The sequence below is a fragment of the Notamacropus eugenii genome, chromosome 4 (assembly GCF_028372415.1).
Source record: "Notamacropus eugenii isolate mMacEug1 chromosome 4, mMacEug1.pri_v2, whole genome shotgun sequence".
Taxonomy (NCBI): Eukaryota; Metazoa; Chordata; class Mammalia; order Diprotodontia; family Macropodidae; genus Notamacropus; species Notamacropus eugenii.
Genome location: NC_092875.1, coordinates 152,004,723 through 152,019,462, shown reverse-complemented (window position 1 = coordinate 152,019,462; position 14,740 = coordinate 152,004,723). Strand labels below are relative to the sequence as shown.

Below are 14,740 nucleotides of genomic sequence, written 5' to 3'. Positions count from 1 at the left end.
GTAGCACAAGTGTTGGTCTCACTTTCAAGTTGAGGTGAAGTGCAAATGACTTAAGCAGGATCACCAAGCTGATTAGGAGTGACCCTGGAACTTGAATCGAGGTGTCCAGAATTGAGGTGAAAATGGTTGAGTATTATTTCCATCCTGCCATTTTACATATTTAATCTCTGCGTTTCTTCTTGCATGTAAAAATAACTCCATGTCTAGAGTGTGATAGAGAAATTACTTGCTGAGTATACATTATACACCCCATGTTTACAGACAAAATATAGGCTACTGAACCTATTGAACTCTCTGAGATCTTTGTGACAATTATTGTTCGTACAAAAGTATTTATTATCATCATTCCTAATAAAATTCTTTATTTTAAAATTAGTTTGATGAGAGCTATTGTTAATATTGAAATAATAATATCATAAGAGATAGCCCTAAGTTACACCTTCCAAATTAATGCCACTTTATAGTGAATCACCAGTTTCTTAAGTTGTGGTAATGAAAATATACAGAATTATCCCAGTGGCTATAAATTTAACAGTCTCTACTTCAGTACCCTCTAACCCCAAATTTGTTTCTTTCTCACCAAACATCAAAGTCTGCATACTTATTTATCATCTCTGCTAATATTTTTGGGATATTTCTATATAGTGAGGCAACAGTATCATTATTGATACTTTTGTGAATCTGTAGTTTTGATAATGTAGCACTTCCTCCACCAATGCAAGTTGCTTTCCTTCCATATTTCTCATCCCATATGACTCTTATCTTTATGTTTTTAAATAAAATTTCCATAAAGTATCAGCCCTAAAGGTTTTCCTCTTTCTCCAATAATATCTGGAGACTACCAGTATACTATGCGAGCTAGCTGCAGTTGACTCACTCCTTGGTACATGATTAGCCCACCTCATTATCCAAGCATGTTTGCTATTTTTCACATCATACCCATTGTTGGTAACATGAGGCTACGTCTTTCCTTACTGCTCCTTAACTTACTTGAAATTATGATTATTCTGAAGTATTGGAGTTCTACTGTTTTATTAGACCTACTTCAAAGGAGAATATCTCAGTTTCTTACGAGAATTTATTCATCTTGCATCCCCATTGTTTTTGAAAAGAGATCTTAGAGACCATCTAATGCCATCTCCACTAATATGAGTGACAAGGGAGTTTGGAAGGCAAGGCAGGGAGCCTGCCTCCTCTGGAGTTAGCCTATTCCAATCCAACACAATGATAATTCTTAGAAAGTTTGTTTTCCTTACAGTAAGCCATAATTTTTCTCTCTGCAACTCTCACCTGATTCTCTTGGTTTTACACTCTGGGGCCAAATGGAACAAGTGTTATCCTCTTTCCCCATGACAACTATTTAAATACTTGAGATGAGCCTCCTCTTCCCCAGGCTCAATGTAACCAGTTTTGTTTAATTTATTATCATATGATATAGTCCTTTCACCATCCTGGTTGCCCTCCCCTCAACCCTCTCCACAGTATCATAAGTGTCCTTTTAAAACTGGGAGACTATTTTAATCTGTATCAGCAGTACCTAGTATAATGCCTGGCACACAGTAGATAATAAATGTTTGTGAGCTGATTGATTGATTGATCTCTGTGCCAAGATTGTTATCTGCCACAGTTGCCAACAATGACTGTGCCAGTGATAAATGCTTGCTTCAGCCATAAGCCAAACATAATTGTAGCTCCTTGAGCTTTGCCAAGCTGATCATTCTACTCTTCTTCCCAAATTTTATGGAAATAAAACTGTATCTCATCTTACTGATCAGTTTTTATGGATTATCCATTCCCAACTTTCTATAAAAGTAGTCCTTTAGCTTTGTAAGCTGGGAGGAATAGAGTTACTGATGGCAAATGTGCTTTACACTTGGGGCCTACGCTGGCAACAGAAATATTGAACTAGGGAAACTGTAAATATAGTTCTTCCTGGCAAGATCTATTGCAGAGAATTATCCTCTTATTTGCAGCTTTCAGATTATGTGCATTTTTGTTGTTGTTTGTTTGTTTTTGTTTTTTTAGTGTAATTCTTAAGATGTGTTATGGCTGTTAGATGCAGTTTGAGGCAAGTTAGTTTACTCATTTGTAAATTGAAAGAGTTGGAAGTGGAGCCAAGATGTCAGAGTAGCAGGAAGAAATGAAAACAGAACCAAAAGAACAATTTATATAGTGACAACAATGTGGTAAAGACAAACAACTTTGAAATAATTAGGAAATCTGATCAGCATAATGACTGACCATAATTCCAAAAGACTAATGATAAAATGTGCTGCTTACCTCCTTAAGTTAGAGAAGGAAAGTGCAGAATGATAAATATACTTCTTTGTATATAGTCAGTACAGAAAATTGTTTTGTTTGACTATACATGTTTGTACGAGGGCTTTTATTTTTTTTTCACTCTCGATCAGGGTAGGTGATTGGAAACTTCACTGGAGTGAGAGGGAGAAAAGGCAGATTTTTGCTGATTACAAATACATATACATATATACATATATGTATATATATTTGTGTATATACATATATACTTGTATATATATATATACACATATGTGTGTGTGTGTGTGTGTAACTTAATTTTTAAAAAAATAAACTAAAATAAGGGAGTTAGACTAAATGGCCTTTCAGGTCCCTTCCAACACTAGATCAATGATCCGATGACCTTTTTCAGAGGCATAGATATGTATATTATCCCAGCAGTCCCTACATTCTAGAGGGCTTGTGAAAAGAATGGTCCTTGGCTCTGCTAGAGATACAAAAGGTAAAGGGCCTTCTTTCAGTACAGTTCAACAAAATAATTTAAGTGCCTATTATATGCAAGATACTGTGTTAGACAGAAGTGATACAAAGATTAGTTATAACACAGACCCTGCATTCGTAGGGCATGTTGTCTGACAAAGATAAAGACCTATCCTGTATATAATTAACTATGATACAAAGGAGAGTAAGATAAATGCCAAAGAGAGGTCCAGGCTAAGAGCTATAAAGACATTTGAGGAGGAAGAGAGCTCTTTCACAGGGGGAGGCTGATAGGGATTATTCCTCAAGAGTATTGTCTCCCCTATTAGACTATCAGCTCTTGTAAGGTAAGAACTCTCACTTTTATATTCATATCTCACACACACACAGCTAACACAGTGCTTAGCGCATATTAAAACTCAAAAAATTATTTCATTCATTCATGAATGAAACCTTGAAGTGACTTTAAAAGTCAGAGACAGAGTCCAGTCCAGGCATGGGAGAATATATGAGCAGTGGTACAGAGATGAGAGAGGTCAAGAAGAAAAGGGGGAATTTAAAAAAAAAAAGAAAAGGGGGAATTTAACATGCACTGATTTCACTGGAAAGTACAGTGTCACAGAAACCAAGGGGCACATTGTATCAAAAAGATGGGGTGGATTCACAGTTTCTAATGCTTTAGAAAGCTCAAGGAAAATGAGAACTGAAAAGAACCTATTGTGATTAGCAATTAAGAATTTTTTAGTTACTGTGTAGCAGATTTTTCATGGTAGAATAAGTCAGATTACAAAGGGTTAAGGAGTAAATAGGTAGTGGAAAAGGGAGTGCAGTGAATGTAAGACTTGCTTGAAGTTTGGCAGTAAAGATGGAGAAAATGTTTGGGAAGGTGAACTAGAATCAAGAGGACTTTTTATTTTATTTTTTTTTTTAGGATGGGGAACATTTAAGTACATTTCAAGGCTAAGAGCAGGGCAGCAAAAAAAGATGGAGAGACTAAATTGTTTGGATGGTCAAAGTCCAAGGAATAATCCTTAATGGTTCATTGTCAACCTGGAAGAAGACCTACAATAGAATACCCCTGAGATCTGTTCTTGGCCCTCTGCTGTTTTAACATTTTATCAGTAACTTAGATAAAGACATACCTGGCCAGATTTTTAAATTTGCTAATGACCCAAAACTATGATGGATGGCTAGATATGATGGATAGCAGATGATAGAGTTAGGATCCAAAAAGATCTTGACAGACTAGAGTGTTTGGCTAAATCTAACAAAAATAAAATTCAGCACGAATAATTATAAAGCCTTACACTGGGATTTAAAAATCATCTTAAATACAGGAAGAGGGAGCATGAAAAGCAGTTGTGAAAAAAGATCTTGGGGTCAGAGTGGACCACAGTGCTAATATGACTCAGCAGTGTGATGTAGCACCAAAAAAAAGTAATCTTGATCTACAGAGCTTCCAAAATAAGAAAGTGCTAATCCTCTGTTCTTACCTTAGTCAAACTACATCTGGAATATTTTGTTCAATTCTGGATGCATAATTTAAGAAGATCTTGATAAGCTGGATAGTATCCAGGGAAGTACAACCAGGATGGAGAAGGGCCTCAATTCTGTGTTGTGTGAGGATGGATTGAAGTTCAGCCTGGAGCAGGGTGAGGCATAGCAGCTATCTTCAGTTATCTGAAGGGCTGTTATGAATCAGTGACTAAATGTATGCTGTTTGGTGCCAGAGGACAGAACCAAGGACAATGAGGTAGAAATTGCACAGAGGCCTGGTTAGAGAAAATGTCGGGGGAAAGCTTGTTCACAATTTGGGCTCTCCAGAAGGAGTATGAGCTGTCTGGAGAGTGGTGGGCTCCTCCCCATTGAAGGTCTTCAAGCAGAGTCTGGATAATGTCTGCTTGGGCTATGTTATAGTGGAGATTCTTTGCATACCATTTGGACGAGAGGGTTGATAAGGCCCCTTCCAGTTTTTAAATTCAGTGATTCTGTGCCCTAATCTCTTCCATCATTTCATTTTTAAAAATAATCCTACTCAATTAAAGCACAGATTATCCTAACATATAGTTTGGTTATTTAATATTATTTCTGGTACTTTAAGATTATTTTGGATATCTTATTCTATTTGTTTATAATACTTGATTTTTATACCTTTATTATACATCTCTCTTCCTTCATGTTTTAGTAAGTAAATGGAGTTTATGGCAGATTTACTGAGAAAAGCCAACACATCCCAACTGTTTACTTTCTGTACACTTTAAAGGCTAGTCAGCATTACTGAATGCTAAGTAACTTGAATAATTAATCATACTTGAGTAGTTTCATCATCTGTCCCCTAAATCCGGTTTCTTCTTCCAATCCTTACTTCTATCAGCAATACCCTCATTTTTCCATTTCTTGGCTCAAGATTTTGAAGTTATCTTTGATGCTTTCCCTTTCATTCCTATAACCATTTACCATTCCTATTTATTCATCCTTCATGATGTCTTTTACTTCCATCACCTTCTTTCCATAGGCACTGCCTTCACCCTAGTTCAGGCCCTTGTCATCTCCCTTCTGAACTGTTATAGTAATTTGCACACTCGTTTTCCCCTCTCTTCTGTTCATCCATGCTATGCATGCTCTTCCGAGTGATTTTCTTGAAGTACCACTTCAATCATGTCATTCCCTTACTCAGAGCTTTCAATGATTCCTCAATGGCTGTAGAATAAAGTCCAATCTTCCCATTACTCCCCTATATACCTATCCTGTGCTCCAAACTGTGTCACTTCTGGTTCCCTGAATCTTCTGTTCCCTGAATCTTCTACCTTTGTTTGTTCCATTACTTCACCCTGGAATTCCTGTCAAATTCTTACCTTCCATTCTTTAAAGCAGTTCTGAAATCCTGATCAAATGCTTTCCTCTCCATTTTTCCTTGAATATCCCAGATAATGTTCCTTTGCTCTTTCCTCCTCTGAAATCATTGCAATAGAATTTTTATCTCATTTATTTCTTGAGACAGCTAGGGTACTGGGCCTGCAGACCTAAGTTAAAATCTGGCCTCTAACACTGACAGTGTGAATCTGGAGAGGTCATTTAACTTGTGTTTGCCTCAGTTTTCTTATTTGTAAAGTGGGAGAAGTAACAGCACCTACCTTTCTGGGTTCTTGTGGATACAAAATGAGATAATATGTGAAACACATGTGTGGCACATGGTAGGCACTTAATCAGTGCTTGTTTCCTTCTTTTCCTCTAGGAAAGAATGTTTGAGGCATATACCACATCGTAAGGGTTTGCAAAAAGAATAAAGTAATGAAGATAGTGACTAGACTATTGTTTGGATTAAAATGACAGGAAAAATGAGCGAAATATAGTCAAAGGATATGTCAGAGCTGTATCATTCTGTATTGTATCATAAGTGAAATACTTAGGAAACCTTACCACACCTGTCTTATCTCTCATTCTAATCTTAAGCTCCTTCAGGGTATTTGCCCAGTGTTCCCCAGAGTGGGTACTCTATAAATATTATGTTGAATACGTGTAAAAAGTATCATGTTCTGATTTTTGTATTAGTAAAGGGCATGGCACTTTGTGCCACTGTTCTTATAACTCTGATGAATATCTTCAGTTATTTGAATCTGGAGGATCAGTATGCATTGTTTTGTGTCAGGGGGATAATCTTCCAGAGAAGGATAGTCTAATACTATGACATTTCACATGGTAAAAGTGTCCTGCCAAGTTCCCTATCCTCTAGACAGAGCTATTTCAGCTCCCTTCAGTTACATGAAGCCTAAGAATTAAATACAGAGATGCAGAAATGCCTTTGGCTTTCATCCTGCATTGGAAATCAGAATTATGCTAGGATGCTTTTCTCTTGAATATCTACAGTAATTTCATATGAAAACCAGTCAATGCAGACCTCACAGGTTTCACTTGTTATTCAATTCAACAAGCATTCATTAAACATAAGCCATGTGGTAGGCACTAGAATGCAACACTAAAATCAAGAGTCCCTGTGCTTAAGAAGCTTGTATTCTCCAGGGGGAAGCAACAGTTACCCTTACAAGTAAATACAAAGGTGTGTGTGTCTGTGTGTGCATGTATGTATATATAAAGGTAATTCCAACAGGTAGGATCCATAGACAATTAGAGAAATCAGGAAAGGTCTCATGTAAGAGGTACTCCTTGACTTCTTCTTTGAAGTAAATGATTCCAGGAGGCAGCAAGAAAGCAGTGTTGCATTCCAAACCTAGGGGATCACTTGTGCAAAGGCACAAGTGCAGGAGATGGATTGTCACATACAGTAAATAACCATAAGGCCAGTTTGCCTGGAACAGATTGTGTGAACAGGAGATGATACAAAATCATATTGGCAAGGTAGGTGGGAACCAAATTATGGGGAACTTTAAATCTGGTGTAAGGATTTTATTCTTTATACTGGAGACAGTAGAAGCCCTGGAATATTTTTGAGTAAGGAGATGAAAATAGTCAACTCGGTGCTTTAAAAATGTCAATTTAGTAGCTGTGTAGAAGGTGGACTAGAGAAGTATGAGACCAGTTAGAAGGCTATTCCAATAACCTGGGCGAGTGATGATGAAATGTTAAACTGGAATAAAGGCTGTGTGAGTAGAGAGCGGGGAGACATGAAAAATATTCTGGAGGTAAAATTAGCAAGACCAGGCAACTGACTGAATATGATCATGGAAGGTGAGAAAAGAGTCAAAAATGAATCTGCCATTATGAATCTATGAGATGGAAAAAAATGATAATACCCTCAATAGAAACAGAGTCCAGTGCAAGTCATGTCATTATTTCTCTGATGGTATGGTCTTCTTCGGCAACAAAGGATAAACACACACATGGATATATTGTGTCTGTATGGTAGTTAATGAGGTCACTATGGAAGAAGTCTTAGAGAGAGAAAATAAAAGGGCTTTTGACAGAGCCTTGTAGGCATGTTTAGGTTTATGGAACAGGAAATGAGATGATTTAGAGTGAGTCAAAAGAGATCCAAGAAGAAGAATATCTCTGAGGAGGGAATGGTAAGCAAGAGGGTAAAAAACTGAAAAAATGGCCATTGGATTTAGCAATCAGGGCATCATTAGGATAAAAAAAGCTAGTCTGAAATTAATTGTAGTTAAGTTGAGGGGATCAGAAGTCTTGCAAGGGATTGAAAAGTGAATGGGAAGTAATGAAATGATAACACAGGACATTTTCTAGGAATTTAGCTATGAAAGGGAGAAGAGACAAAGGATTATAAAAATATGGTAGGATAGAGTAAGGGTTGTTTGAGAATTAAGGAGACCTGGGCATATTTGTATGTGTCAAGGAAGGAACCAGTAGACAAATCATTCAATAATTTATTAGGCTGCTACTGTGTGTCAGGAACTTTGGATAAAGAGAAATTAAAGATAAGAGAAAGAGTCAGTGATTGGTGAACCAGCTCGTGGAGCCGTCAATACATAGTGTAGCAGTGGTGGGGTGGAGTAGTGATCAGGGTATTCCTCCTATTTGCCCCTTGCCCTACTAACTTATTGCCCAGGTGAGTTTCCCAGTATAACAATTACTCCTCCACTCTGGAAATTAGAATAAAAAAATCTGTAGTTCTCTTTGTCTGTTTTTTTTTTAACTTTTAGCCCCTAGTCAGATATTTTTGACAAAACACATTAGTGTTAGATTTATCCATATCTCTTCTCTGAGAATGTTTCTACCTCTCAGTTGCAATTGTTGCAAGTACCCCAGGTCAAAAAAGGTTTATGGTTAACACATTATAAAGCTAAAGCAAATGTCTGAAACACACAATAAGAAGAAGAAGAAAAAATTGAAAGGTTTCAGGCCTCCATGAGAGAGCCAAGGGGAGAAAATACAGGAGTAGAACTACAGGGTCTAGAATCTGAAGGGGTTTAACAACACAGCATCTGTTTAGATGCTCCTTGTGCCCAGTTGGCCCAAGCAGCTTTGATCCCAGAGTCTGGGCCCAATTGTTGGTGGTAGTTGCCTCCACCCATACTTCTACTTTCTCATATCAACATGGTCAACATGGCTTCTTATAGCTTTCTTTTACTCAGTTCCATAAATGTCACCCAAAGGTATGGCCTGTCATTCTTCATCCTGTGGTGTTACTTTCTCTTTGATTAACTCTAGAGACTCGGTTGCACTTCATAAAGGGATCACCTGGCATGGACCACATTTTTACAGTTAAACACCTCTTTATCTGACTCCTTTTGTGTGACTAGATCAACTTCCTCACAGCACCAATGGACAGAAATTTATCTACATAAGTTACTGTCAGCATCAGAATTTATTAATAAAATTTGTGGGAGAAACTCCATGTTACTTTAAAAATTAAGTTGTAAATTAATGTGGAAAAATTTGAAAAATATGACTTTAACATTGTGTTAAATGTGTTTGTCCCCAAGAAAGGGGGAGAAAAGCTTATATTGGGCACTCTGTCATTTTCCTTGTGTTTTAAATTTTCATATTAAATATAGTATGATATATTTAGCCGTAATCAACAAAATAGGAAATTTCTTCAAGCATAGTTAAGAGCATCATTTAAAAAAGCATAAAATGTATAATTTTAAACATGACAGAACTTGGGCAAAACTTAAATTTTGTAAAGAAAGATACTTTTCGTGCTAAAGAAATGGCAGTGATCAGATACTGAATTTCATCAAGTTGCAGAGTCATAGAATTTTAAAGCTGAAGGGGATCTTAGAATAATAAATCCAAAAGCTTTTCAGGTTAACCTTACAAATAGTAGTTATTTGATCCTTTATTTCAGTTCACTGTAACTTACAAAATGGAGATATTTACATTTATTGTACAATATGAATGAAAATAAATGAGGAAACAGAAATCTATACTAGCAAAGCAAAGGAGTCTTGTGAGCACATCATATTTTTATTTAAAATTATAAACACATTCTGGTTGGTGTGAGGCAAAACTTCATTTATTCAGGTTCATCTGTGGATTAAGTCATCTATACATTTATTTGTTCAACAACATTTTAAGTTCCCATCATGTGGAAGTTGTTGTGCTGGATATAAAGAAGAATCGAGTATGATCCCTATGCTCCAGGAACTTATCATCTAATTGGAGAGACAAGATGCATAGATCAATTATTATAATACCAGCGGGTCTATGTAAATTCCTCGAGAGTGGTACAGGAACAAGTGTTACGGTAATTCAGTAGATGGAGATGTTATATCTGACTGGGGTGATCAGGGAAGACTTCATCAAAAGGTAGGATTTAGAGGATGCCTGGAACCTTGTTAGATTCAGATGGAAGGAAGAATGGCCTTCTAGCTGAAGGAAATGTCAGGGGAAAAAAATACATAGGTATGTCATATCTTAACATGTTACGTCAGTCCTTCACCCTGAATAATCATGTTTTGAAGACTGATTTATCCAAATGTTAGATATTATTATATCTAAAATGTATATAACAACGAGCCATGTTATCATGAAGTTCTATTGTATTCTTTTCTCTATTATTAGAGAAATTAAGACACAGGCAAATTACGTCATTGTTGAAGATCATTTTTCTCTTCAATGATAATACTGACATTAACACAAGCCTCATACTCAGTACTTTATTTTATTCACTATTTTGTTCTTTTCGTTAAACATTTTCATGTTCATTAAACAACTTATCCCCTCTACCTGTAATTACTGATTTCTGAGACTAATAATTTATCTTCATTCATGATTGTTTATTGAGGGCTACTGTGTTATGGCATGCTTTATGTACCAGAGTCATGTGCTCCTCCTGTTGAACATCCTATTATGAAACACTGACTTTGAACAGAATTTCCTTTTCTTAACCCATCATTTGTAGTCAGATGAGTTTTAATTTATTACAGAGGTCAAAGTTGTGCTCTCCTGTTGTGTTTTTCTTTCCTCAGCAGCATATTTCCATGAATCTGTATTTATTTTCATTGATATGGTACACTGCATTTGTTTGTGGCTCCATTTTGTGACAATGGACCAAACTAAATACTTTCTCAAGGATCTCAGAATATAAAGGAGCAACAGCACAATTTAAGACAAACACTAAGGGGATTGAGGTCACTGTAGAGATTAAGCAGGTAGGAAGTCCAGTGAAGGAGTACAAAGGAAGATAAGTTTGGCATCGGTAGTATATTGTATGAATTAAAAGAAAGACCAGCATGTAAATTTTCTAGATTTTAGAAAAGGAATTATAAAGCACTCTGAGGATGGAAGTGTACCTCACCATGAAAATGATAGCAACTTTCCAAATGTAGTGAAAATTAATTATATGAGCCTTTACTATTTGTATTCTTCCACCAAAGTCCTATCCTGATTCCTCCTTATGATGTACACTGGGGTCAGAGACTGTCATTGCTTGCTGGCAGATCCTCCTAGGTTGAATAGATTCTGAGTTTAGACCCGGTGGTAGATTGCCTGTCATCTAATGACAATGGGTTGTTTGTTTTTTTCTAATCATGGCGTAAGAGACAGAGTGCTAGACCCAGAATCAGGAAGACCTGAGTTCACATTCCACCTCTGAGACTTCCTAGCTTCCTAGACTTCAACTTCTTTTCACCTCAGATTCTTCACCTGTAAAATTGGGTTAATCTTACCTTACAGAGGTGAAGTGAGAATTAACTGAGATAATATATAAAAAGCATTTTCAAATTTCAAACTGCTATATAAATGTCAATTTTCATCATTATTATTCTTGTTATCTACTAAAGACACAGAAAGATTGAGAGATCTTTTCTGGTGGAGGGTATACCTATACTTATGAAATCATAGGTTCTTTTAGTTTTTAAATACTATTATGATTGCTACCATATATTAAATATCATAAACATTCATGTGGAGGCACTGGGGTACAAAGAGGCTTGATGTATTCTCACCCCTAAAGGGTGTGTAATGTAGTGAGGGAGAAAAGATATATAGGTAAAGAGTGAAATATGACACAAAGCACATATGTAGCTGTACTTCCACTTAAAATCATACATGTGGCTACAGAGGTTCATGTAGATGTTTAAAAGTTCAGAATTCTAAAGGGGAAAGTGGACTTAACGGGTGAAAGAGGAAGCAGATTTATTTTGGTGGTGCATGATTTCATAGACTTCCTTTATTGAAAAGGCAGTTTCTTGGCTTTAGAATTTAGTACAGAATTTCAAAATGGGAAAAATAAGAACTGGAATCCTTAAAAGAAGTGTTCACAAGGGTAACAGGAAGAGAGGACACAAAAGCAAGCTGTGCAATTTGTTTATTTCCAGTGGAAAGAGGCAGTGCTGTAAGCCAAAGAGATCAGTGCATTTGTGCACAATTCACTTTTGTTTATCACATTTAAGTCAGGGAAATGATTTTTTAAAGTAATAGTAGTATAATTATAAAAGCACCACAAAACTAATTTGGAAGAACAAAGAACAAAAAAAGACTTGCATATTTGTAAGCCCATGGGGTCCTCGTGTTAGAGTCTGTGCAATCTTTGTTCCAAGGTGCATTCATGACGTTTTTGCATTTAATACCCTGAGACCTTTGATTAAATTATTTTGTTTCTTCAGCTATTATTTTTTCCTTCATTCCTATTTATCTTCTTCATTCACTCATCACATATCTAGTGAGTTTCTATTATTTGAAAGACGCAGTGGAGAATAGTCGATAATTTTATAATCAAGGCCTCTCTTTTGGGAACATATATCCTTTTCAATGATATGACTGCATATTACATTGGAAACATCTTTGCTTCCATAACCGTTGTCCCAGTTCTTAGACTTTGTGAGAGGTTTACATATGATGAAACTTTCTACAATTAATGATGAATTTACATTATGATAATTGGTATGTCTGTAATGATTCCAGCATGTTCCTTTCCCAGAATTAGTTAACCTTCACATTTATCTGTAAATTAAACTGCATCCTTATCATGCCTTTTAAATTGATAAACTTTTTTTTCTTTTTCTGTCCTAATTATGAATCAGATTCAAATGCTTCACATTATCCCAGAAATTTAGGACTGCATATGTTACTTTATTAACACTAGTATTATAAGCATCCAATAGTCTATCATTACACCAGCATTTTAAAAATCTCCAACTTAATTTAACTTAATTCTCTACCAGTGCATATGAGTAATATTCATTAGTTGCCTCCCAAACCCATTACCTAGTGGCCAGCTTTCTAGGAATTAAAAATATCTCAATTTTCCAAAGAGTGAAGAGAAAAGAGTCTGTGAGTTCTGATTTATGAACTTGATTTCTATTCATGGAAAAAAATTTGAAATATATTATTAAAGGAAAGGTTTGTGTATAAGTGAGTTGATCTTTGACTAACATCTCACCCCCACCTCTACTCCCTAGCTCTGAAGGCCAGAATGCAATCATAAAAATTAAAGGACAAATAACGAAGTATTAATTATCTATTATTTATTCTGTATATATTTGTTTACCAATCTTTTCCCCCATGAGTTTGTAAGCTTCTTGAGGGCAGGGAGTCTCTTTTGCTTCCCCAGCTCTTAGCACTGTGCCTGGCACTTAGTAAGCATTTAATAAATATTGATTGATTGATTGATTAAACACACCCAGTGATCATTTAGGACTTATAAACAAAGTTCCTAGATTGAAGTAGAAAGGGAGTCTGGTCTTTAGCCCAGAAAAAGGATTGGCCACTCCCCTGGGTGACCCTTAAAAGATTAGTTAGACAATTCAAGAATGAATCAGTTCAGGTGAGCTCAAGGCAAGATCAGTTTTGTACAATGTTTCCTGGGTGAGAGACAGCAAATATACCAATGTCACGAATCACAGTATGTAGAAAGGGGTAAGCTGCAAGAATATTGGAAAGGTAGGAGGCAGCAAGATTATGAACATCTTGGAAAGCCAAATCGAGGATTTTATATTTGATTCTGCAGATAATTAGAGAGCCACTGGAGTTTATAGATTGTTGGGGGTAAGGGGGTGTCTGTGTTTCCAGTCTAACTATCTCATTAGGTAGATTATTCCTAGATCAATGTATCCATCTCCAACCTCTCTCCTGAGTTCCAGTCTCATATCACAAACTGCCTCTTGAGCATCTTAAACTGTATCTCCCCAAAGCATCTCAAATTCAGCATATACAAAACAGAAGGCATTATCTTTTCCCAAAGTATCTTCTCCTCTTCCAGACTTCTTAATTGCTGACTAAGGCACCACAAATCCTAGTTACCCAATCTCACAATTTTAGTGTCATCCTTAATTCCTTTCTTGCATTCATCCTATGTGTCCAATTCATTGCCAAAGCCTATTGTTTCTACCTACAAAAGTTTTCTCATGTATATCCCTTTCTCTCTACTCACCTAGCCATAAACCTAGTTCAGGCCTTCATCCTCTCTCTCTTGGACTACTATATATAATAGTATATATTCCAGCCTCAAGTTATGTCCTCTATTCAGCTGCCAAAATGATTTTCCTGAAGCAGAGGTCTGACCATGTTGCTCCTCCTCTGCTTAATAAGCTCCATTGGCTCAGTATTACCTCCAGGATCAAATATAAATTTCTGTATATAGTATTTAAAGCTCTGCATAACCTTCCCCCTTCTATCTTTCCCATCTTCTTATACTTTACTCCACCCTTTTCATTCTATGTTCCTAGAACTGCCTACTAGCAATTCCTCAAACAGGACCATCATCTTCCATTATTGGGCCTTTGCACTGACTGTTCACCACACCTCGAATGCTCTTCTAGCTCAGTTTTAGTTTTCTGCACAAGGCATTTCCTGTTCCACCCAGCTGCTCATGTCTTCCCCTCTCAGTTTGCCTTTCTTCTACTCTGAATGTGTCATTTAGACCTTTTGTTGTCTCCCCCATCATACTGCAAGCTCCTTGAGGGTAGGGATTGTGTCCCCAGTGCCTGGCACGTAGTGAGTGCGTGGTAAAGGCACTGAAACTCATAGATATGAGAGAAAAGATGACATTGCATTAGGCAGATGCTGTAGACACAAAAGGAGAATCCTTGAAAGAGCTGCTCAGAGTACTAACATGACTGAATCATGTAGAGCCTAAAAAGAG

General features: G+C 36.6%; 1 protein-coding gene across 11 annotated transcripts in view; it reads left to right on the top strand.

Moving 5' to 3' along the window:
- VPS13B (vacuolar protein sorting 13 homolog B) overlaps window positions 1–14,740 on the top strand; it is a 1,048,068-nt gene that overhangs the window by 851,257 nt on the left and 182,071 nt on the right. The gene's annotated exons all lie outside the window — the stretch shown is intronic.